Source organism: Eptesicus fuscus, chromosome 3 (assembly GCF_027574615.1).
Source record: "Eptesicus fuscus isolate TK198812 chromosome 3, DD_ASM_mEF_20220401, whole genome shotgun sequence".
Classification (NCBI taxonomy): Eukaryota; Metazoa; Chordata; class Mammalia; order Chiroptera; family Vespertilionidae; genus Eptesicus; species Eptesicus fuscus.
Window position 1 is genome coordinate 80,163,983 of NC_072475.1, and position 23,099 is coordinate 80,187,081.

Sequence of the window (23,099 nt, forward strand, 5' to 3'; positions counted from 1 at the left end):
GAGATCATTTAGAGACACCATAAATAGGTCCAGATCCAGCAAGTTGGATTACTATTTTCCTTCATTGTGAAATAAGAATTAGGGCATGAGGAGTCTTTCTCTGGTAAAAATGGGGCATCCTGAGTCAGGACTTTGCATCATCTGAACAATCTTGTTTGGCTCCCCAGGGAGCAGGAAAGTGAAATAATAAGATGTAAATAGTCAAATGACCTTTAATTAATTACAAGGACCTTGGGAGCTTTTAACAGAGAAACAGGATCTTCAGAGGAGTTCCTGAAATCTTCAAATTGAGCAGAGGGATCTGGGATTGGGGCAAATCTCTTTTTTTTTTCTTTTTCGTTTTAAACCAAAAAAAAAAAGGGGGGGTGGGTGGCAAAATAACTGACTGAGACAAAGAGTCTCCTAGAAAGAAAAACTGAAAGATGAAGTTTCAGAGCGTGGGGAGTAAGGCTGTGAGGAGACTGTTTTCTATTTGAGAGCAAGGAATTTGGGCTAGGAAAGACTCTCCACACCCCAATCAAAGGGCCGGGAGGACACTTAAAAAGGTGCTCAGTGTAGGCCTGGGAGAGGGAATGTGAACTAACACGGAAGGGACAACAAGGGCAACATGTATAAATCCATACTGGGATAATTACTTCGAGCCTGAATCATGTGTTGTCGCTTCTCCAGTGCTGTATTGTCAACTTTTTAGAATGAATGATTGGATGGTGGATGTTCACTTAATACCACTGAGCTGTGCCTCCCCATCCCACATTTTAATTTTTCACATTAAAAAATATCTACTCAGATGATTTTTCTTTTGTAGTTTACTCAGGTGGATTTTTTTACTTTTTTGTCTTTTGCCTTGTTTTGACTATGGTATAGCTAACAAAAGGGAACTTTTTAAAGACCAAGTACTGTGAATACACTACTGTGTTGAAGAGCCTACTCATTTTTCTTTTTGCGTTCTGCTCCTTTGGCCATGGGATTCTTTTTTTTAATTTCTTTATTGATTAAGGTGTCACATATTTGTCCTCATCCCCCCATTCCCATCCCACTCCCCTCCCCACGGATGCCCCAACCCCCTGTTGACCTTAACCATTGGTTAGGCTCGTATGCATGCACACAAGTCCTTTGGTTAATCTCTCCCCCCTCCCCCCACCCTCCCCTCCCCTCCCTCTGAGGCCCGATAGTCCGATTGATGCCTCCTTGTTTCTGGTTCTGTTCTTGTTCCTCAGTCTATGTTGTTCATCATTTCCCCTAGATGAGCGAGATCATGTGTCACTAGAGATATACTTATAAGAACTGAATGTGAGACGAGCAATAATAGTTATGCTGACAGGCAAATGAATCAGTCTGTAGTGAGTTTCTTTCTGGACCAACAGTTCTTTTGAGACCCAATATCAATGTCTACCAGTTCCTTATGTGTACATGTCGGAACTGACCCCTCAGCTCTGGATGGTGGACAAATGGTGGTAATTCAGGTCCAACTCCCTTTGGTTTGGTCTCGGCCGGACCCAGGGGCACGGCTTCACCCGGACTCAGGGGCGCGTGGCCTCACCTGGACCCAAGTGCTCGCGGCCTCACCCGGACCCGGGACCAGGGGCACACGGCCTCACCTGGACCTGGGATCCAGCTTCACCCGGACCCAGGGACGCGTGGCCTCTCCCAGACCCAGGGGCACGTGGCCTCACCCGGACCCAGGTGCGCGCGGACTCACCCGGACCCGGGATCCAGCCTCACCCGGATCCAGGGGCACACAGCCTCACCCGGACCCGGGATCCAGCTTCACCCGGACCCAGGGGTGTGTGGCCTCTCCCAGACCCAGGGGCGCGTGGCCTCACCCAGACATGCCATGGGATACTTAATTATTTGAAAAAGAGTTCTCAGATCAACATATTAATATTTTTTTCCAGACTTTCCATTTTGATTACTTCTACTTCTATCACCACCATCACCACACACACACACACACACACACACACACAAACACACAAGCTTATCATTCATTGAATTGATATTGCAGGTCCTTAGCAGGCTGAGTTTCAGGAGGGTGTCTCCCTCATCTTTCAAGGCCTGCCCGGACCTAATGTAGCCATGATGCCTTCCTCTAGTTGCCTTGTCTCTCGAAGGAGAAGCATTCAAAAAGCTATCCAGCATGTGATGCTTTGTATTGTCACAGGTGTCTGTGTGTGTGTGTGTGTGTGTGTGTATGTGTGCACATGTGCTCCTGAATTCCTGAGTACCTTGCCTGGTACATGGCATGTAGAGCTGACTTTAAGTTTCCATTGGTGATATTGGGCTTCTCCCCAGATTCCTAACACTTTCATTGTTGATCATTCTCTCTATTCCTTCCTGCCCCTTTCTGTGGTTGCTTTTGTACTCCTTGTGAAGTGTTCTTCTGTGTCTTATCTGTTTGGCTCCAAGATAGCCTTCTTTGAGGAAAGGGCCACAGCAATAGATGACAGTAAACAGTGCAGGTGGTTGAGTAGCAAGAGGCAGCCAGGACGACTCACCAACCCTGAAGCACCATAGGAAAGAGGCAATGGAATACTGTGGGCGGCAGGGTAGTGCTAGGGGAGAAATTCAGATTCTGGAGTTTAATTTTCAGAGTTGAATCTTGGCTTCCCACTTCTACCTAGTGTGACTGAGAAAGCCATTTGACTGTATTTTTCTCATCTATAGAATGGAGAGAATACTGGATCCTCATTCATAATAGTGTTGTTTTGAGGATTAGGTAAAATAATCCATACAAAAGCTCCTAGCATACTGTCTGTTACAATACATATTAGTTACCATTAGAAGTAGAAAATTGTACTCATGGTGAGATAACACAGAAGAATACCTCAGCCACAGTAGGTTGGCCTAAAGTAGGAGTCACCTGGGAGAGAGAGTCAGAATGTACATCAGAATGAAAGATACAATTATATAATCTGTTTAGTGTGATCCACCTTCAGGCCATGCACATGGTTAGCCACACTGGTTATCATTTTAGGCCAGAGTTTCTTAGCCATGGCACAATTGACATTTTGGGCTGAATAATTCTTTGTTATGGGGTTGTCCTATGCATTGTAGAATATGTTTAGCAGCATTCCTGGTCTCTACCTACTGATGCCAGAAGTAACCCAGTAACCCCAGGCTCTGTTATGACTACTTAAAAAAGGTCTCCCGACATTGCAAAAAATCCGGGAACATAAAAATCACCTCTGGTGAAAAACCATCTAAAATTTTAAGGCATGATTAATTTTTTGGAAAAATTCTGTTTGATCTTTTTGTGTTAGTTGTCTCTACATTCATGACTCTTCTTCATTATCTGATGCTCAAGTGTATTTGAGATCAGCCGTATTTTCCATTTTTCTTTTGTTCATAGATCTATACCATAGCTCTTCTCCCTTCCTGGAAGAGAATGATGCTTTGAATATGCATTATCCACGGAAATGCCAGCAAATCACAATGGGTGCTGAAACTGGTCTTCCAAAGCCTCTCTGATATTCTGGTCATCTTACCCCTGTCCTTCGTCCCTTGAGTGTGAGTGTGCATTTTCTCTGCTAGGATTAGATGCTCCTAGACATGTCTACTTGGGGACTCAGAGGTGGGATGGGATAGTTGATTTGGCATAGGCTTGGAGGGAACAGTCTTTTTCCATATGTGTCACTGTTGGGCTTGGTTTCCGTAGTGAAAAATGTGAAGACTATTGAGGATATTGTATAATGTTTTTGAGAATTTCAGAAAAAAAATACAAAATAATAGGATGTCCAAATGGTCCAAGAAACAGGTCATTTGTAGTTTTCATATTGTTGTATAATTAACTTTGTAATTATACAAAGTTTATTTTGCTCATTTTTAACCCTTCAAGCAAGTTTGAATTTTACTCTTAGATTTTAGATTAACATTTCTAAATATATAATATATATTTCAAAATATGTATATTAAAAAGTATACTGTAGCCTGGTCAGTGAGGCTAGTGGTTGAGCGTAGACTTATGAACGAGGAGGTCATGGTTCAAGTCCTAGTCATGGCACATGCCCAGGTTGTGGGCTTGATCCCTAGTAGGGGGCGTGAAGCAGGAAGCCAATCAATGATTCTTTCTCATCATTGATGTTTCTATCTCTTCCTCCCACTTTTTTTCTGAAATCAATAAAAATATATTTAAAAAAATAAAAGGTATACTATAAAGTATCTTCCTCCTATCTCATTCTTCATCTGCCCATTCTCCCCCAATCTGTAACCACTGATTAGTTTCTTATATGTACTTTCAGAGTGTCTTTACGAGTAAACATGCAAATATAAATAAAGATTCCTATTCTCTCCCTTTTTAATATAAAAATAGCTTACTCTAAAATAAACACTGTTCATCATCTCAATTTTTGCATTTTAACATTTTCTTGGCAATCTTTCCATTAGATCGGTGTTCTTAAGTGAGGGCAAGAAAGGGGAATGGAAATACATGGCTGTTAAATAAACCTTTACAACTTCATGTAAACAATTTTTTAAAATATATTTTTATTGATTTCAGAGAGGAAGGGAGAGGAAAAGAGAGATAGAAACATCAATGATGAGAGAGAATCCTTGATTGGCTGCCTCCTGCATGCCCCCTACTGGAGATGGAGCCTGCAACCTGGTGATACACACTACTCTTGACTAGAATTGAACCTGGGACCCTTCAGTCCACAGGCTGACAACTCTATCCTCTGAGCCAAACCAGCTAAGACCATGCTAAACAATTTTTAATTTATAGGATATTTTATCAAATAAGGTAAAAGAATGGGAGTCATATACTTTTGCTGTTTTAAACTTTAGATACTAAGATAAACTAACATTATTTCATTATAATTTTAAAACAGCACTTTAACTGTAGTTATATATCTGTCTTTCTAAGGTCTGTGTGTACCATCTGCATTTCTCAGTTGAGAAACTAAGGCCCAAGAAGATTAAATAACATGCAAGGTTGTTACGGTAGCCTAGAACTGGAACACAGACTCCGGTTCCCAACTGCTGTGTAGTGAGGGGTTTAGCTTGGAGTGAGAAAGAAACAAGTGTACTGAGGGTCTACTCTGTGCTACTTGATTTTACTTAATTCTTACATAATTATTATTCCTGTTTTACAGATGAGGCTAGGTATCAAAACACTAAAATTTAGAGCGGTAAAATAATTACCAAACAGCAAAAATAACCAAACCAGAATAAAAGCTCACTGACTGCGAAGCATGTGTTCTTTCCACTTAACCAGGCTACATGCCAGAAAGCCCAGACAGAGTATTGACCTCCAAAGAGTTTCACCTTTCTCCTATTCCATGTTTTTAGTGTTCATTTGTTCATTCCTGCACTCTGTCCTCACCTCATCAGCTCTCTGGCCCCTCCTACTTTGCTCACTCTGTTCCAGTCACACCAGCTTCCATGTTGTTCTTTGAACACAACAGGACCTGGGGCTTTAGGACTGGCTGCTTCCCCGGCGAGCTTCTGGACTCTCTCCCTCATGTCATCTAGTACCATCTGGCATACTATATTTTACTTATTTGATCATTGGCTGTGTCTCATACTAGAATGTACACTTCCTTTAAGTAGGGGTGTGTGTGTGTGTGTGTGTTTTATTCAATAACTGGTCAATTTCAATTACTGGTCTGTTTTATTCAATGTTATAGTTCTAACTTAAGAACAGTGCCTGATACTTAGTTGGTATTCAAGAAATATTGGTTAAATTTTGAACTACACGTATTCTAATTCTAAACTAGAACCCATTTTAGGGAGTAACTGTAAGCAACAGACACATAGTATATAGTTTCTTTATCATCTGTAACAGAATTACCATTTATTGAGCAATTATTATATGCCACGTATAGCATGCTAATCCTGGAAACAGTTATAGCAGGCAAGTTTTATTATCTTTATTTTACAAATAAGTAACTGAGGCTCAGAGAAGTTAATTTGCAAAGGTCCTGCCTAGCAATTGGCAGAACCACAATGCCAATATAGTATTTACCCCGAACCCTGTTTCTCACCGTGACATACACCCACACCTCCTATCTCATATATCTCACATGCAAATCATCCTCCCCAGTGAATTTGTATTGTAATATCCTGCCTGTCAAAAGCATAGAAAATCACCACCGCTTGCAATCTACTGTTTTGTCACAATATTTTCTGTAGGTTCATGGCTACTTTGAGCCTTGATCATGAGACATTAGCAAATATTCTCTTAATCATTGTAATAATAAAGCCAGTTTAGTCATTTGGCATAAATTCATAATTATTTTTGGATGGTTTAAAAATTTGTGGCTTTGCCAGTAATAACATCTCATATTCCCCAGGGGAGGTAGGTTTGTCATAAATACCATTTCCCTAGAACATTTCAAGGAACTTAAAGTTCTCGGAAAATATTTTTAACAGGCAGCCTTGTCTTAGACAGACTTCAAGGGCATAGTACTCTATACCCTTAAAAGTGTATGCCTATTTGTTTTATCTTACTAAGAATATTTACATGTTTTTGTCTTATTACTTAAAATCCACTTTGTATTTTATATCTTAGTGGATTGAGGAAAACAGAAATAGATTGTTTAGAAGAACATTCTGATGTACTTGCAGAATTTTCTGGTTTTAATTTCCATTAGTCTTTTTTTCTCTTCCCAAATCACATTGTTTTCAATCAGATATTGCAAATAGGTATTTTGGAGGATTAATATAATTCCTTTCTCTTAACATTTATTCCTTGGTAAGTTGCTTTTCTTTCTTTTATTCATTCCCTTTTAAAAAGCTACAAAGAGTATATCCCTTTCCAAATCTTATTCAGCCCCCCTCCCCCAATTTTTTAAGCCCCTAGTTCCTGTAAGTCTTTAAGAAAAAGACTTTCCTCCTTTATTTGGCTTTCATATGTTAATTCTCTGGTGTTCAATTTGTCAGATTTAACATAAAAGACCAAAGGAGGAAGCAGTCATGTGCCAAAGTGGATGAGTTCACTGGTTTTCTTTCACCTTCTTGTAGTGTGGCTGCTGCCTGTACTGAGGCAGCGGCTAATGTGGTATGCTTGGGAAACTGAAGGTTTCCTAACTTGTTAGTGGGAAATTCAGACTTCAGAAATTTACAAACCACAACAACAAAGGCTTAGGTTTTATTGTGACTACTGAAGTCACTCAAGTTTGCCATGAGAAACAGGGTAGATAGGAGCCCAAAGAGTGTAACATATTAAACATTTTGATCCCTAGAGAACTTTCTTTTCCTCCCTGTTTATTTTAGCTATAGTAAATCAGTAAATAAGGGACAAAAGAACTAGGAACATTTCATAGCACTGAATAGTATGTAGAGGTGGGGGCAGTTGGAGGATGGAGGCTGATGCCTGGTTTGGCTTCCTGCTGAGCAGTTAGATCATGAATCACAGTGAGTGTTCTCCATATGCCCTTACCCACCTTTCCTAGTTCCTGAGGATGACTGGTTTCTGTTTCTTCCATGATGTTATAGAGAGCTAGAGTTTTGGGCCATAGATAAAGTTTAGTTATAGACAGCTATTCTTCTGGGATCTGTTGGAATATAAATTATCATTTTTCTTGTGGTCTGTGTTTTGCATATCCTCTGTACACTGTAAACTTAAAATTATTTCAGTTATCTGAGCCTTAATATTCCCTTGATTGACAGTGCAGAGCATTTGCATTATATTTTCCTTTTCTTTCACTTCCAAGCACTGAGAAGACAGAATTCATGTACACAGAGTTTGATCCTATCTTCTCTCCTCTAAGTTGGGTTCTTTTAAGATGAATGTGTTCTAGACAATATTAAGAATGTGTAGTGAGGGGCAATTCCATCAAGATGTTATAGTGGTTAGCAGTAGACCTGCTAGAGGTGAAAACAATGACTTTACATTTCACTTCCCTTGGCCCTGGCTCTGCTGCTGGTTTTGTGCTTGAGTAAGAGTTTCACCCATTTAGTTATGTTTATCTCTGTGAGAAATTCTGTTTACAGCAGAATTAAAGAAAAAGCTATAATGTACTTCATGTATGTGTTAAATGAATGCCCATCCTTTTCCCCCTGACCATATCTTATCCTGTGATTTGAATTCTAAGAGAGGACAAACTATTTCAGGTTCTGTACTATGTAGTTAAAAAAAAAAGTATTTTTGAAAAAGTACTGACTTAACTATAACTCACTTTTAAAGTTCACTCATTCACAACGTTTTAGAAAAAAAGCAAAACCCCAATTCTCAAAACAACAGAAAAGCTACTTTCAGAAGAGCCATGCATCCAGTGGGCAGAGAATATTAGACCAAAATCTGCTGCTGACTTAACTCTGTGTCATTGCCTCATCTGCCTGTCACTTCAGATGCAACATGGGAAAGCAATATAATTTCATCTCCAAGGTTTACACAGGTTTTTTTTTTTTTTTTTTTTTTTTAATATATTTTATTGATTTTTTTTACAGAGAGGAAGGGAGAGGGATAGAGAGTTAGAAACATCGATGAGAGAGAAACATCGATCAGCTGCCTCCTGCACACCTCCTACTGGGGATGTGCCCGCAACCAAGGTACATGCCCCTGACCGGAATCGAACCTGGGACCCCTGAGTCCACAGGCCGACGCTCTATCCACTGAGCCAAACCGGTCAGGGTACACAGGTTTTTGATGAGCCTCAAATCTCACTTCCACAGAACAAAACTCCCCTCAAAGCTTTAAAGTCCTTTCCTCCTTCTTTCCATTAGTATTGTATACAAATTCACGTCAAAAATGTATGTTTCCTTCCATCAGAAGAGATTTTTTTAAAATCCTCACCCTAACATATGTTTATTGATTTTTGGAGAGAGAAACATCAATCAGTTGCCTCCTGTACGCACCCCCACTGGGAATTGAACCTGCAACCTAGGTATGTGCCCTGACTGGGAATCAAACCTGCAACCTTTTTGGTGTATGGGATGATGCTCCAACCAAATGAGCCACCCTGCCGGGCTCCGCCAGAAGAGATTTTTATGACTTATCAAGTCTCATAACTATATGGAAACCCTAATTGGAATTTCATGTGATTCAGATTTATTTTTGGTTCTTTATATGTCAAGGTTATAAGTGTGCTATAAAAGTTATCCTAAATTGAAAGTACAATTAAACTGAAAAATTAATACCTGAGAAGAAGTATTTAGACTATTAGTTTCTGAAAAGGGAATGTTTATTATCTGTGTCTAGGATCTGACATAAGCTATAAGATTTGTCTTACCCATTTGTTTTTATGTGTGCCTCGAAGGCATGGTAGGACTTTCAAGGTAAAACAAACAGGGAGATTCCAGGCTAGGTTTTTAATCCTTTGCTATCTTTGGCCCTTTACTCAGTAGGGGAGGGCAGAGGGAGAGAGAGAGGGACACATCTATCTATGTGAGAGAGACACTGGATTGGTTGCTTCCCACAAGCGCCCCCTGCTGGGACCAGGGATCAAATCTGCGACCAAGGTATGTGCCCTTGACTGAGAATTGAACTTGCAACCCAATGCTCTAACCACTTAGGTAAGCCGGCCAGGGTTTGGTAACTTATTTTTTATCTCAGGTGACTAAGACATATTTAGGAACACTCCTGTGGGTTTCTCATAGGAGGAATTCCCTTCTAGCAAGGACGTCAGGATAAAGGATAACCTCGCTTTTCACAGTGGCTTTTTCAGAGAGGTTAGACACTAGAGACATGAATTTTCTCCAACAAGCTTAATCTCTGACTTCACTTTATGGCTGGGTATAGGAGAACAGAGCTCTTCAGACTGCATCCTATAAGGCACCTCCTCTTTGGGCCTGAGGCAACACCTTGTGCCTCTGTCTGGCAGAAGCCTGTAGCCCCATATGATAATTAGCACTATCCTCGTGGGGACTTGGCATAACTAGAGTGTCATAGGTACCATCTACTGAGAGGCTGCCATGGTTCTGCCACTGTGCCAAATGCTGTATCTCATTTAATCTTCACTTTAAGGATCGAAAACATTTAAGGTGCCTTCCTTTCTATGAAGGTCGAGGTTGTTCTGACAGGTGATATATTTAATTATCAGAGTTTGGGTGTTCAGATCCTGATGCAAACCTTCTTTCTTTTTTTTTTACCTCATGTTCCCTTTTCATAGTACATTTCCAAGGAAGAAATTTGCCATCCTTTTTGGAATGCTCTATTCAATAGCCTCCATTTACATTTCAGTTCCCATCTTTTCCATGAATGTTCCCCAACTTGTCTAACCCTCACTGATTCCCCCCTTTCTGAGTCGCCACAGACCTTACAGTTTTGTGACACAAATATTCTATTGTTTTATACCACTTTCTAGTTTGCTTTTGTGTATTTGTTTTGCTCTTGAACCAACTGTAAGTTCCTTGAAGGATTTGATACTTCTCTGTCCCCTCTATGGGTTTGAGCTCAGTACATACTTGATGACCAAATAAATGATTGAGGGCTGAGAAGAACCATTTCTTAGGGGAGCATAACCCCCTCGTAGGCTGAATGACTGTAAAATTCTCAGAATTTACTTATTATTAGAGCAGAATTTACTTATTATTAGAATTTACTTATTATTAGAGTAGTGGTTCCTCTTGTTCCTGTCACTTCTTAGGAGAGGATACCATTCAGTGAAATGAGGAAATCACTTGGAGACAAACTTAAATAAAGTTTAGATGGGGAAAATCCAGCCAGAGAATCTTAACTCTGCCTGGTGATTCTTTGCATCTTTGCTCTACTCAATGAATTTTATGAGACCATAAGAAGAATCTTGTGAAGCATAATTTTAGGGGAAATGAGTGGAACCCCAAATCACTTGACAAGGTTGTTATCACCTTTATCTGAAATATCTGATATTTCCAGTTGTATTAAAGCCTAAAGGATAATATGTAACCTCAAGTATAAAGTATTTATTTTAATGAGTTTTTAACCATTTTGATAATAGATTGATATTACTTTTAAAGAATAGATAATCATCCCTTTATCAGCAAATGATAACTTTTTCATAAAACTCCACAATGATTTACCTCCTCTGCCATTCCAGTTAATAGACTAACAAGTTAAGGATAAGGGACTTACACAGCATCTCACTGCATAGCCCTTTGTCTTAGCAAAGAGCTAGGAACTGGGAACTTTCTCATGCTCTCCCCAAGCTCCTAGGCCAAGAAGCTCTTTTTTTTCTTCAAATGTAATAGCAGCAGTCACTTAAGTCTTGTCAGCCCAAATGTGATGAATGTTTTACATTCCTCTTAGAATTTCTGCTCAGAGGTTTGTTTTTGTTTTGATTCACTTAAAAAAAAAAAGGAATTTTAAAGAGAGAGAGAAACTTAGTTCACCTTTAAACTTTTGTTCCAAGACTGGTGGGCCATGAGATAAGATAAATCTGGCAGCTTTGCTCCTGTCAGAGCGGCCAATCCTGGAGGGCTGACCTCATCCTCCAGGCTGCTTTTGGTAAAATGGTTTGGAGTTCTTCCAGGCTCAAGAGCTACAGTTATGTTAATATTTCCTCTGTGTTTAAGTATGGGCTTTCCCCCTCCAATTCCTCCCACTTTCTTTAGCTGAGTTGTGTGGGTATTGATAGATCAGTAGCTTGTATTTTTGATAGTCTTTTGCTCTTCTTGATCAGAACTCCCTCAGTTACTGCCCACTAGTCTGTCTTTCTCAGTATTGAGAGATACTTATGGTGGGTGACGTTGTTGCCTTTTTTTAGATTTGTGGAAGCCAAGGCTACAGAAAGCTTAACCAATGGATGGATGGCAGAGCCAGGAAAAGTAGAATTTTGGTTTATGAGCCATTATTCCTGCTCTTTAGTCTTATCATTGAGATAACACTATTTGTCCATGTCCATTTAGAGTCACTACGTAAGCAAGCTTGGAGTAGTCTGTTGAATTGTCTTAAACAGCTCCACACTTTTTTAAATCCTTATTTAATTTTTTATATACAATTGACTTGTCTTATCTACATTGCTTTATCAGTCCATTAAGAAAGAGCAGGGACCCTGGACCATGACTGAAGCCTTTGTGCAGTGTGTTGATGACAAGGACTAATGGTGATCATATTAGTCCTTGTCATTAACACAGTGCTAGTCAGTGCTAGTAGGTGTAGCTGGGTTAGTGACATGGTGTGGTGAGTAGAGAACTTAGTTGCTGGGTCTATTGTCCTGCCTTGTGCTTAGCATAATGCCTGGAGATGCTCAGTAAATGTTTGCTGCTTCTGAGGAGTTAAAAGCCCTAGGCTGGCTTTATAAGTTGACATTGGAGTTAACCAACTTTGAAAAATTATAGGACAATCACTCCTTTTTTTGCTTCTATAAAACCTGGCAGATGCTCTGGACTACCCCCAGTAACTTGGGAATCAAAGTGTATGATTGGGAAAAGGCAGTCGGCAGATTTCTAGTTACTATTAAGTACAAACTGTTTGGACCCAATGTCTGCATCTTCCAGGCCTTCATCTGAGGCACAGAGATTAGGGGAAAACAGAGGAATCTTCCCTTCATTAAAGACAAAACCACTATTTTCTGCTCCTTCATGTTTCTTTAGAGCCCATTCCAGGTCCCAGAGTGATTCAGCTGGTACTCTTTCACCACCTTTATTCACATTATTTTTGGAGGAAGTTAAGGTAAGGTAGGTGGAGGTGGGCAGTGAGCAGAGAAACATCTGACTTAGTCTGCCTACACAACAGATACTGTACAGTACAAAGCAGATTTCACTGTCGTGACTTCATCTGAGCCTAATTTGTTTTCTGGTTTTTGTGTTTGTAAGTCCGTTCTATATGGTTAATTCAAATAGTGGCAGAGATTTGTTTTGGGCTCCCAAACAAAATCTAGAAGAGGCTCTTCTTAGTGCACTGTTTTTAGAAAGACTCTTTTCTTACCACGAGGCTTCTAGATTTTAATTTATTTGTACATTTATCCAATACTCTTTTTGACACATCTACTGACTATATACCTAGGGTACTTTTCTATGTGCTAGGGATAAATTGGTTGCAAAATTTACCCTCAAGGAGTTTATAGTCCAGGAGACGGACAATAAAAAAGCAAGCAATTAATTTGTAATTTGATGTCATGTAGCAGTGCACAATGTGCAGGAAAGTAAAGCAGGGTGAGTATCACCAGGAGTTTACAGCCTTCATTGATAACTTCCTCTGCTGTTTTGGGGAGGTTGTTCTTAAGGTACTGAGTCACTTGAAGTTTGAAGGAAACCTGCTAATGCGGGAGGTCTGGGGAGTGCAAAATGCTTAGTTGGAAGATGTGGAGAAGAGGTCACTTGTCAAGTTAGTGGTTCAGACATAAATGTCTTTGACTATTAGCACACACTCTTTCCAGGTCACCTCTCAGCTTCAAAGCAGAGATTGAACTTTGCCACCCAGAGAACTTTTAAATGCATTTATTATTTGTTTTCTCTGTCGTCTCTTTATCACCTCCTTTCCATTGTTGTATCCTGGTTGAACTGTATTAATTTCACCTCCTTCCTTCTGCCTTCTTGCTGCCTATATTTATTTATTAACAAGAACTTTGAACCTTTGACTTTCTTTTTTAAGTGGATTTTATATCCAAATTAACACTTACAATGTTGAGACTTCTGGGGCTATTGTCTTCTTCTCTTCCTAACACTAATTTAAGGAGAAACCAAAGGATGTAGCCCCAAAATTCAAGGGCCCTTGCCTCTGCCTCTGAGTAGCTGTGTGTCTCTGAAGTAGTAAGTCATACTGTGAACTTCAGCTTCTTCTGCAAGGTGAGGCATTTGGATCAGATGGCCTCCAAGGCCTCTTACAGCTATAACATTTCCTGCCAGGTGTGTATGTACACGTGTGTGAATACACTATAGCCTGGGGCATCCCCTTGTCCATATAAAAGAACCTATCAAGGTATTTCTCAAACTCACATCCGTGGAATTGTGTGTTTGCTATTCTTATGTAATTAATATATGCTCTCTTTTACTGATAATAACTGTCGTTTAGGCTAGAATCAGTAGTTATCATAAACAGAAACAAGGAGTTGGGTGTATGTTGTCTACACCCTTACCTGCCCCATAATACACTTAACCTGCCTATTCCTCTATCTACTTCCCCCCAAAACACAAATGCATTATTCCCCAAGCTTGTTATAAAAAATAGTAATTGTATCTTTAAGAGTTGATCTTATTTTGAACCAGTAGGACATAGGAATGTGAGGATCATTAGATTGGAGAAAGAACACTACTAATGTGTTGTTATCTGTTCTTGGACTCAATTTAAAATTTCTGTCCTGCCTTAATCTGCTAAAGCATCTGAGAGAACAATCATGAAAGGGGAGTTCTTCCTCCATATCTGAAAAAGAACCAAGGGACTTTCCTTGGAGGGCCTTCCCACTTTTGCTTGCCCAGCTTTCTTTCCCAGTCGGAAATAATGTTAGTGCAAAAGTCCAGGGAGAGAGAATCTCAACTCTGCTCTTAAGAAAAAGATGGGTGGGGGAGTGCTGACAACAGTGTTGGTGACTGTCCACTAGGAATTAATTAGTGCACCTAACATTTGAAGTAGAAACTGACCACCAGCCAGAGGAGGTTGTAGAAGTCTTTGTAGCGTACATCAAGCTTAAGGATTGGGTTGGTGGCCCAGAAATACTGTAGTGATGGCAGAAGCAGTCATAGAAATATTTCTTTGAAAGTTTGTGATGCTAGTGGCTCCACATGGAGTGTCTCTTTATCTCTAAATCCTTATTTAAACGTAATTTACAAAAGTAAACAATCGGTTTAAATTAAAGCTACATTCATAGTCAAATATAAATTAAAGGTAAAATGTGTTAGGTTTTTAAAAATATAATGACTGGCTATGTGAACAACAGATTTCAGTTTCTGAAGCAGGATGAAACCAATATTTCTTTACATCCTCTGATTACTACTCCAGCTCCACAATATTCAGTCTTTTGTAAACAGTTCTCTTCCTGCCCCCTTCCTTTTTCCCTTAAATAGGAGGCTGTGTTTTTTTGTCTTTTCACCTTGTAAAAGCATTCATTTTGCCCTGAAGCACTAGATATAGACAGAACATGACCTAAGAAGAATTAATGGAATTTTATTCTTCCCACATTTTATTTTACCTCAAAATCCATTTATTACCAAAGGCACTTTTTTTTTTTTTTTTTGAAGGGGGAACTTAAAACAAAACTTATAGCCGTTTGAGAAAGCAAGCTAATGGTAATTGCAAGTGGACTTGAAAATTAGGAAGCTCAAAGCTTCATTTCTGTTTTTATATTGGCTGTTACTATAGATTCCATCACAGCACTAGGAAAATATCACAAAAATATCAGTGGCTTAACAGTTCATCATAATCACCATAAAAGGGCAAATGACTAATTAAGCATAAAATTAATATGCTTTATTTAAAAATGTAAAAATTCACATTCATTCTATCTAAAACTTTTCTATCATATAGATTGTCCCAAAGACTAAGAAATGCTTACTTGGAGAGCCACTATGACATTAGGTATCCACAATAAATCTTGTTTAACTTTTAAAAGGGGTCTTAATGAGTGATTGTTCCTTGCTTTTAAGTTAATAAAAGGGAAACAGTATTGAAGTGAGTCATTTAAAAAATTTTTTTTTCAAAACTGATGCTTGCCTATTTAAAAAAAATAAAATGCAGACTCTGGGAAACAGCTTTTAGAGCTTTGATAGAGGTTATGATTTTCAACAGTTGAGCTATAGTTTATGGTACAGATGGTACTTTGGGTATAGCTGAAACAGTAATTGATGGTTTCTGTTTCCCTTCTCCTCTATTTGATGCAGAAGAGTGGGATACCTTTTTCCCAAGGCAGGAATTTTTCAGTTTCCAATTACAGCCTATATCAAATAAACAACTTTTCCTATGGCATATTCCGTACTTCTCCACAGTGACCTGGGTGTTGGCCCCTTTCTCTTCTCATTATTGTAGGCTTTCCTAGATTTAAAATAATAGTTCTAGGGAAATCCTACTTCTTGGTACTAACCTGCAGTTTATATAGCCTATCTTCACAACAAATAGCATATAATATTTTTTTCAGAATACTAAAACCAAAGTCTTGCATTGCTCTAAACAAAATTAGCAAAGAAAACAAAATCCTATGAAGCAAAAGTAGTAGGCACCAATGTCATATACTTTGGAAAACTCACACAGGAATTACTAGAACACAAATAATATCTTGAATTTTAAGCATACAAAAATGTTATGTTTCAAATGATAAATAAAACAGACTATTTAAAGAGAAATAATTCAGTCACAATTTTTTAAGTTTTGTTTTACAGTATATGTTCAGACCAAATAAAGTTTGAGTGATAAATCAGTTTTTCATCTTCTATTCTAATGTTTTAAACTTGACATAGCATGTTTTAATTTAATTCCTCTGCTGCTTTTTTATTCTAAAAAGTAAAATAAAATATGTAGATTTTTAGCATCTTCCAAGAGTTCAATTATCATACAGTAAAGCTTCATTTACTGCAATAGCCCGTTCAGGGTTTAGATGTAACTAATTATGGTTCAAAATGCCACTGATTAACAAAATTCTTATATACGCTTTATCTTTTAAATTAGTTTTGTACATAAATTATTGTCCAAAATATTACTCTAGAGTAGCCAGCTTATCTTTAATTTTCAGTGCAGTTTGTCATTTACCTACTCATTGGAATTTAAGTAAAAGTTGTAACTTAACACGGTGATGGTTGTTACTTCCTTGTGCAAATTGACATGTGCTTTTAAGACATAATGGCGTTTGTAAGATTTTTTTTTTTTTAACTTAAAGACTCACTTTCTCTTAATTACAGGATGTATTCCTAACAGGAGTTTTCTAATCTTTTATAATAGATTTACAAAAGGCATGGGGTGGGGTTCACTAACAAACCCACTACCATGTGGCCATGTTTCGCACTCTGCTCTTAAGGGAGTTTCAGTCCGAGGAGAGAGAAGACCAGGAGGATAGCATTGTTGTATTACAATATACTTCCCTCCACCCTGTCCCCAAAGATTTCTCAATACAGGCAGGATTCAATGTGTAAGCTCACTTGGAAAGCTTATGTAATATATAGTCGTCCCCCACCTCTCAACATTTAAAATTAAATCCCAAATCTGTTTCCTCCATCAAAGAAAACTTTTCCTTTCAAGTTTTGTAGGCGTTGGAAAAAGTTTTGACGCTAGAGTTCATTGGATGCGCTTTTTGAAACCTGTCTGAGTTCATGATGCTGATAACTTTAAAAGCTACCTACCGACTCTCTGGCTCTCTGGCAGCAGTGCCCCTTGCTGGAGCAGAGCGGCTCTCCCGGGCTTACCTGAGCTGCCTGCGCCGGGCCGGGCGGGGGCCGCAGTTGCGCCGCGCTGCGAGCGGGCTGTGCGCGCTCCGGGAGTCGCCCGAACAATGCGAGCTGGGCGCCGAGCGCGCCCGGCCTATGGGCGTTACGTCACTGCGCTGCCTTATAAGGCGCTCCGCGTGTGCGGCGCGGGCGGCGGCGGCGCCGGTGACAGCCAGACCCGCGGTGCTGGCGGCGCAGCAACGTGCCGGGCTCCTCCGACGCTCAGACCTTAGGAGCGGACCTTGGGTCCCGGGCTGCCCGCAGAGAGGAATGGGCGGCGGGCCTGGGACGCTGGCGCGCTCCTCCCGGGCAAACCAAGTCATTGGGGGTCATGGTCGATCCGCTTGTACTTTTCTCTCTCTGCTCTGGGGCTCTAAAGCTGCTATTATTACTTAGGATTCTTAAATACACATCCTGTGCTTTTAAAAATACTGTTGTTTTATTTTAATTATAGTTTATATTCAATAATATTTTGTATTAGCTTCAAGTGTACAGCTTAGTGGTTAGACAATCACATACTTTACAAACACATCTGTAATTCTATTTAAACTTTTGTAAATACATTTTTGTACATTTGTTTTTTTCTTGCTTGGGGGGAGGCAGGAGAGGAAAGCCAGAAGTCTTTTTTTGCTTTGAGACATCTCTGGGGGTGAGTTAGACTTCAAACCTTCTCTTTCCTCTTTGTAAAGAGTAGGGGTCCTCAGAGGATAGTATTTTATTTCCTGATGATGTAACTACCAAACAATTCTTCAAGTGATGATGGGAAGGCCAGATGAAATCTTATTTTTTCAGTGTTTTTTCCTGAAAGAAACTCTTCGTTCCTTATTTCTGCTTGCCTGTGTTTTAATGAAAGTAGATAAAACTAATCTTTCTATTTGGCAGGGAAAATATTTATTAAAGAAATTAAATGTTTGCTGCTGTACTTCCAATACAAAAAAGTATAAAAATAGAACTTTAGAACCATTTTTAATCCATTTGTTCTCGTCTATCAGCAAACAAAAGACATGATCAGAAAAAGGAAACTGACCAAATATTATTGAATTAGGAGATTTAGCCTCCTAATTATTTTGCACATCAATAAGAGAAGTAATCTCTAAAGTCCTAGCCAACTCTATGAATCTGCTAAATAAATTAGATATGTGGCTGCCTTATTTGCAAGCTTCAAATTAATTGAATAGTTTTAATAACTTGAGTCTATTTAACTCTTTTTAAATTACATTAAGATAGAATTGCTTCCTATTATGATGTACATGTCTATAGAACTATTGTTTCCACATGTTTTGTCAAACAAGAATAATTAAAATAGTGTGCTTGTTTCATTTTCTTAGTGTGGAGTGAAATAGGCTGATTACAGAGAATGTACAGTTAGTGAAAATGGTGTGGAAAAAAGATGCAGGGTTTAAAAATAAATGCATCATCATTGCTAAATTGTCAGCTCACTTAGACAATTCTAGATCACTCTACCTGCCTACGGAGAAGCCTAAATTAAACTAACCTCTGCTTTTCATATATACTGGTATGTTTTTTAATTTCAATTTTTTATTGTTGACACTATTGTACATATACTACTGTAAGAGAAGTGAAAGACCATACTGTTCAACTGAATTTAATATTTGATTTGCAATTTTATATTAACCTTTTATATGTTGGTCTGTTAGTTTTATTACTCTGCCTTATACTTGTAAAGTGCATTTGAATCTTTTTAGTCTCTTATGCTTGCTTTGTGCTTACTAAACATCCTTTTTGGGACTTTTATGCTAGATTTCATTTATTACACATAAGATGAAATTACTGTTATGAAAGGTGCATGAAGCATAAACACCTGAATCTCAGCTTCAAACTGGTAACATAAAGTACCTGTACTTTAAACTAGTATTTGTAACTTGTTTTGCTTCCTTTTTTCTTTTGCTGGGTACAGAGGTTTCTTAACATTTGACACTGCCTTTTATTTACTTCTCACATTTTTGTACTCATGCTTTGTATTTATATATCCCACTTCTGTAAAATTTGTCAGTATTAGTTCCTCCTTCTCTTCAGCTGGAATAACTGAAGAACCGAGAAGTTAAGTGAATACAAGAGTCGTCTAGGGCTTTTGAGGTGAGAATAAAGAGGATTAGGACTCCTACGCCTTGTGTGCCTTGCCTGGTGCTGTTATTCCCTGAAGTACTGGTCTCTGACCAGTTATGACTCAGTTCCTACTGAGGTTGTGGTACTGCCCACTCTTTTACGGAGCCAATATGAACTCATTTGTTGAGCTCTTAATTCAAATTCATGCCAATCACTGTATTTAGTGTTCTATGTGCACTCCACCATTTAATCTACTCAAAACATCTCTACCAGGTGTACCAGTTAATAATGAGGATTTTGTAATCAAAGAGAACATGATAATTTGAAGAGAAACATCAAAAGTGCTTTATTCAAAGTAATGTCCATCGCTGGCTACACATTTCCCCCATCTTCCAGGTAATTTGTGGATACCATCCCAATAGAACTTTTCTTGTTTTGAGGTAAACCATTCAGAGACCCAATTTTCCACTTCTTTGTACGTTTTGAAGTGCTGCTCAGAAAGTGCGTGTGCCATTGATCGGAACAAGTGGTAATCTGAAGGAGCAAGGTCTGGTGAATACAGCGGGTGGGTTAATACTTCCCAGGCAAGATCTTTCAATGGATCTTTAACTGGTTTTGAAGTGTGTGATGGTGCGTCATCATGAAGCAAAATTACTTTGCCGTGTCTTCTGGAACATTCTGGTGGTTTCACAATCAAAGTGTGGTTCAAATTGATTATTTGTTGTCGGCAGCGATCAGTATTAACTGTTTCACCTGGTTTTAGAAGCTCATAATACACCACACCTTCCTGATCCCACCAAATGCAGAGCATTGTCCTCTTTCCGAAGCGATTTGGCCTTGCAGTTGATGTTGATGGTTGACCTGGATCAACCCATGATTTTGTGCGTTTGGGATTCTCAAAGTAAATCCACTTCATTGCCAGTCACAATTCGATGCAAAAAAGACTTTCTTTCAAGCCATTGAAGCAACATTTTACTGGTGACTTTTCGGTTTTCCATTTGTCTTTCGTTCAGTTGATGTGGCACCCATTTTCCTTCCTTTAAAATCTTTCCCATTGCTTGTAAATGATAGGAAATTGTTTGCTGAGCAATGTTTAATCTTTCTGCAAGTTGTTTTTGAGTTTGACACGCATCTTCATCTAATAATGCTTGTAATTGTTGGTCTTCAAATTTTTTTGGTTGACCTGGACATTCTTTGTCTTTCACATCGAAATCATCACTTTTAAACGTTTAAACCAGCGTTCACAAGTATCTTGAGATGGAGCATGTTCACCATAAGCTTCCTGAAATATATTATAACTTTCAGCAGCACTTTTCTTCAAAATAAAGTAATGAATTGAAACTTCCTGCAAATGCTCTTTTTTTGGCATGAAATTTGACATTATTAAGCATAAAAATATCTATGATGTTAACACCGTCAGAAAATTTGGCATATGAAGTTTTGAAGCTTGTTGTCAATACAACAAAATAGCATACATATCAAATCACATAAATATCAACATATGTGTAACTCCTGAAAAAATCCACATTATTAACCAGGACACCTGGTATTTTCTAGATTGAACATTGAACTAAGAAAACTAAGACTCACCCTCTTTGTAGGCCACACACCAGAGCTACCCTTAGGGAGTATTGTTCACATTGGATCTGTATATTTACTAAGACAGTTTTCTTGAGGGTGTTAGCAGCATGTCTTGTTCTAATAAAATTAGAATGTTATGACAGTTTTCCATCAGATGAAAGTAAAGGGTCTTGAGGTAGGGGGATCTTTGTCAGAAGAACACCCTGTGTCTTATATCACAAACTCCAGCCAGCCATTGGTATTATGCTCCAGTGGCCACATGAGGTGACCAGCAGACTTTTATTTATTTCCGTCTTTTCACCAACATTCTCTTTGAGATATAATTTTTGTTCTCTTGGCTTCTGACATACATTTATTATGAAAAGAGTTATGAACACTGTGCCTCAGTCTTGGCTGAGAAAATTTTACTTCCTTTTAAGGAAAATTTTACTGTACAATTGCTATATGAGTCTTGTTATTTTATAATCAGGAATTTCTTACAAATAATCACATCTACAAATTAAAGTCCTTTCTTCAATTAGAAATCTGGATTTATGATTCAAAGCAGCAATAGGTTTAAGTTGTTATTTGGAAATAATACAAGGGAATTTTCCTACCAATCTAATTGCCTTCTAATGTTTAAGACGGGTTTATAGGCCACAAGGCTGGGAACTAAGATGTATTGATTCTGTTGAACTGTGTGAAGTCACTTTTGTTAGATAGTCAAAAACAGTTGAATATCAGCTGTTTCCCATGGTTCAAGCTAATGCTATGTTATTACAATACCACAGCAACTAGTATTAGTAATGTCCACAATGTTCTTGTTATTTAACTTTTAATATACCATTAACATGTTACTAAGCATGTCAAAGCCAGTTCCTCTTTGTGAAGTAACTGTTCTTATTTTCTTTCATGTCCTGTCTTCCTGCCTTTGTTTCTTCTTGTGCTGGTGAAGTCTTCCAGTCATCCAAATAAGTGCCAGAGAAGCAGTGTTCATAATTAACTGAACCTTTCTTTCAGCTGCCCACAATTTTCATTACGGGTTCATTCATCAATTGAGGGGTGATATGTGCTCCCTGAAAGCTCTGCTGCAGGATGTGGAATAGTAATGCTAACTTTGAATGCGACACATTTGCTCCTTTATCTCTGTAGTGTATGTTGAAACACTATAGCATGCAAAGAAAAAATCAACAATTCTTATAATGGGCATGGTCCTGTATGAGAAGCTGAACAGAGTGGGACAGATGCAGGACAGACAGCATGGGAAGAGGCAGAATTCTGTGGTCCTGCTTTGTTAGGCTGCAGTTGATTGGTCAGAGTGTGTGCTTTTGGCACTAAGGTACTCAATCTCAGGGAACATTCTGACACCTCATTGGCAGCCTTCTTGCAAAGCAGCTTCGCCTCTGAACTGCCTCTGAACTTCAGGCAAACCTGACCTCTCCTCTATTGCCACACAGTTTATGAGGAAGGCCGAGGCTGAGCACACAGGTGGGCAACTTTAAAATGGAGAGCCAGAAGGAAAGTCTGAGGGGTGAAAGTACCTTCTCTCCATGCCAGGGGCAGTTTTCTTACTAACCTCTTCCTTTCACTCTTCTTTCTGTTCCTCAGGTGGCATCTACCTAGCTCTGTACATTTACATGCCCACACAAAACATTTCCCCAGGCAGCGCAGCACTTCCTCTGTGCACTGAGAGTGAGAGCCTTTCACCAGCGGTTAATGGCCTATAGGGAACGTGGATTTACATACAGACCCTCTCACTTATCTGCAGCCCAAATCTCCCCTTCCAGGCCTCCATAGTCCTTGAAGTTTCTAGAGACTCTTCAACTGTTCCTATTCATACTCCACCTAATTTGATTTTAGAACAGGGACCAATACCCTTAAGAGCTCACTTGGGCTGATTTTAGCAACAGTGTCAGTGGTGATACTAGGGAATGGAAAGCCCTTTGTGAACTTTAAAATGATTATTATTTTGTGGCTTTAAAATTAATTCAAAAATAGTTCAGTGCCATGATAATTTGCAAAATGTAGAAAACTAGAAGACATTTTGCACCTAGTCCTCCTATTTGAATACTGCCAACTATTAACAATTTGATGTACTTCCATTTCTTTTTAGTTATTTTCTAAACATTTGTGAAGTATAATTGTTTTCATCCTGTGGGCATATGTGTGTATTATGCGTCTTTTACCTTTATTAAATGTATTTTAACCATGCTCATGGAGTTTCTATAGACATTGAGTTATTAAAAAAAAAAAAGCATATTTGCATATTT

The 23,099-nt window shown here is 38.8% G+C and overlaps 3 protein-coding genes across 3 annotated transcripts in view; 1 reads left to right on the top strand and 2 right to left on the bottom strand.

Moving 5' to 3' along the window:
• The window catches only part of LOC103301193 (filamin A-interacting protein 1-like), a 33,809-nt gene extending 16,559 nt beyond the window's left edge, over positions 1 to 17,250 (bottom strand). The window contains exon 1 of the mRNA XM_028134802.2: positions 17,182 to 17,250. The gene's annotated coding sequence lies outside the window, so the exon portion shown is untranslated. The remainder of the gene's footprint in view (positions 1 to 17,181) is intronic.
• The window catches only part of CMSS1 (cms1 ribosomal small subunit homolog), a 398,213-nt gene that overhangs the window by 43,894 nt on the left and 331,220 nt on the right, over positions 1 to 23,099 (top strand). The gene's annotated exons all lie outside the window — the stretch shown is intronic.
• Positions 1 to 23,099, bottom strand: part of LOC114226681 (filamin A-interacting protein 1-like) — a 123,863-nt gene that overhangs the window by 34,089 nt on the left and 66,675 nt on the right. The gene's annotated exons all lie outside the window — the stretch shown is intronic.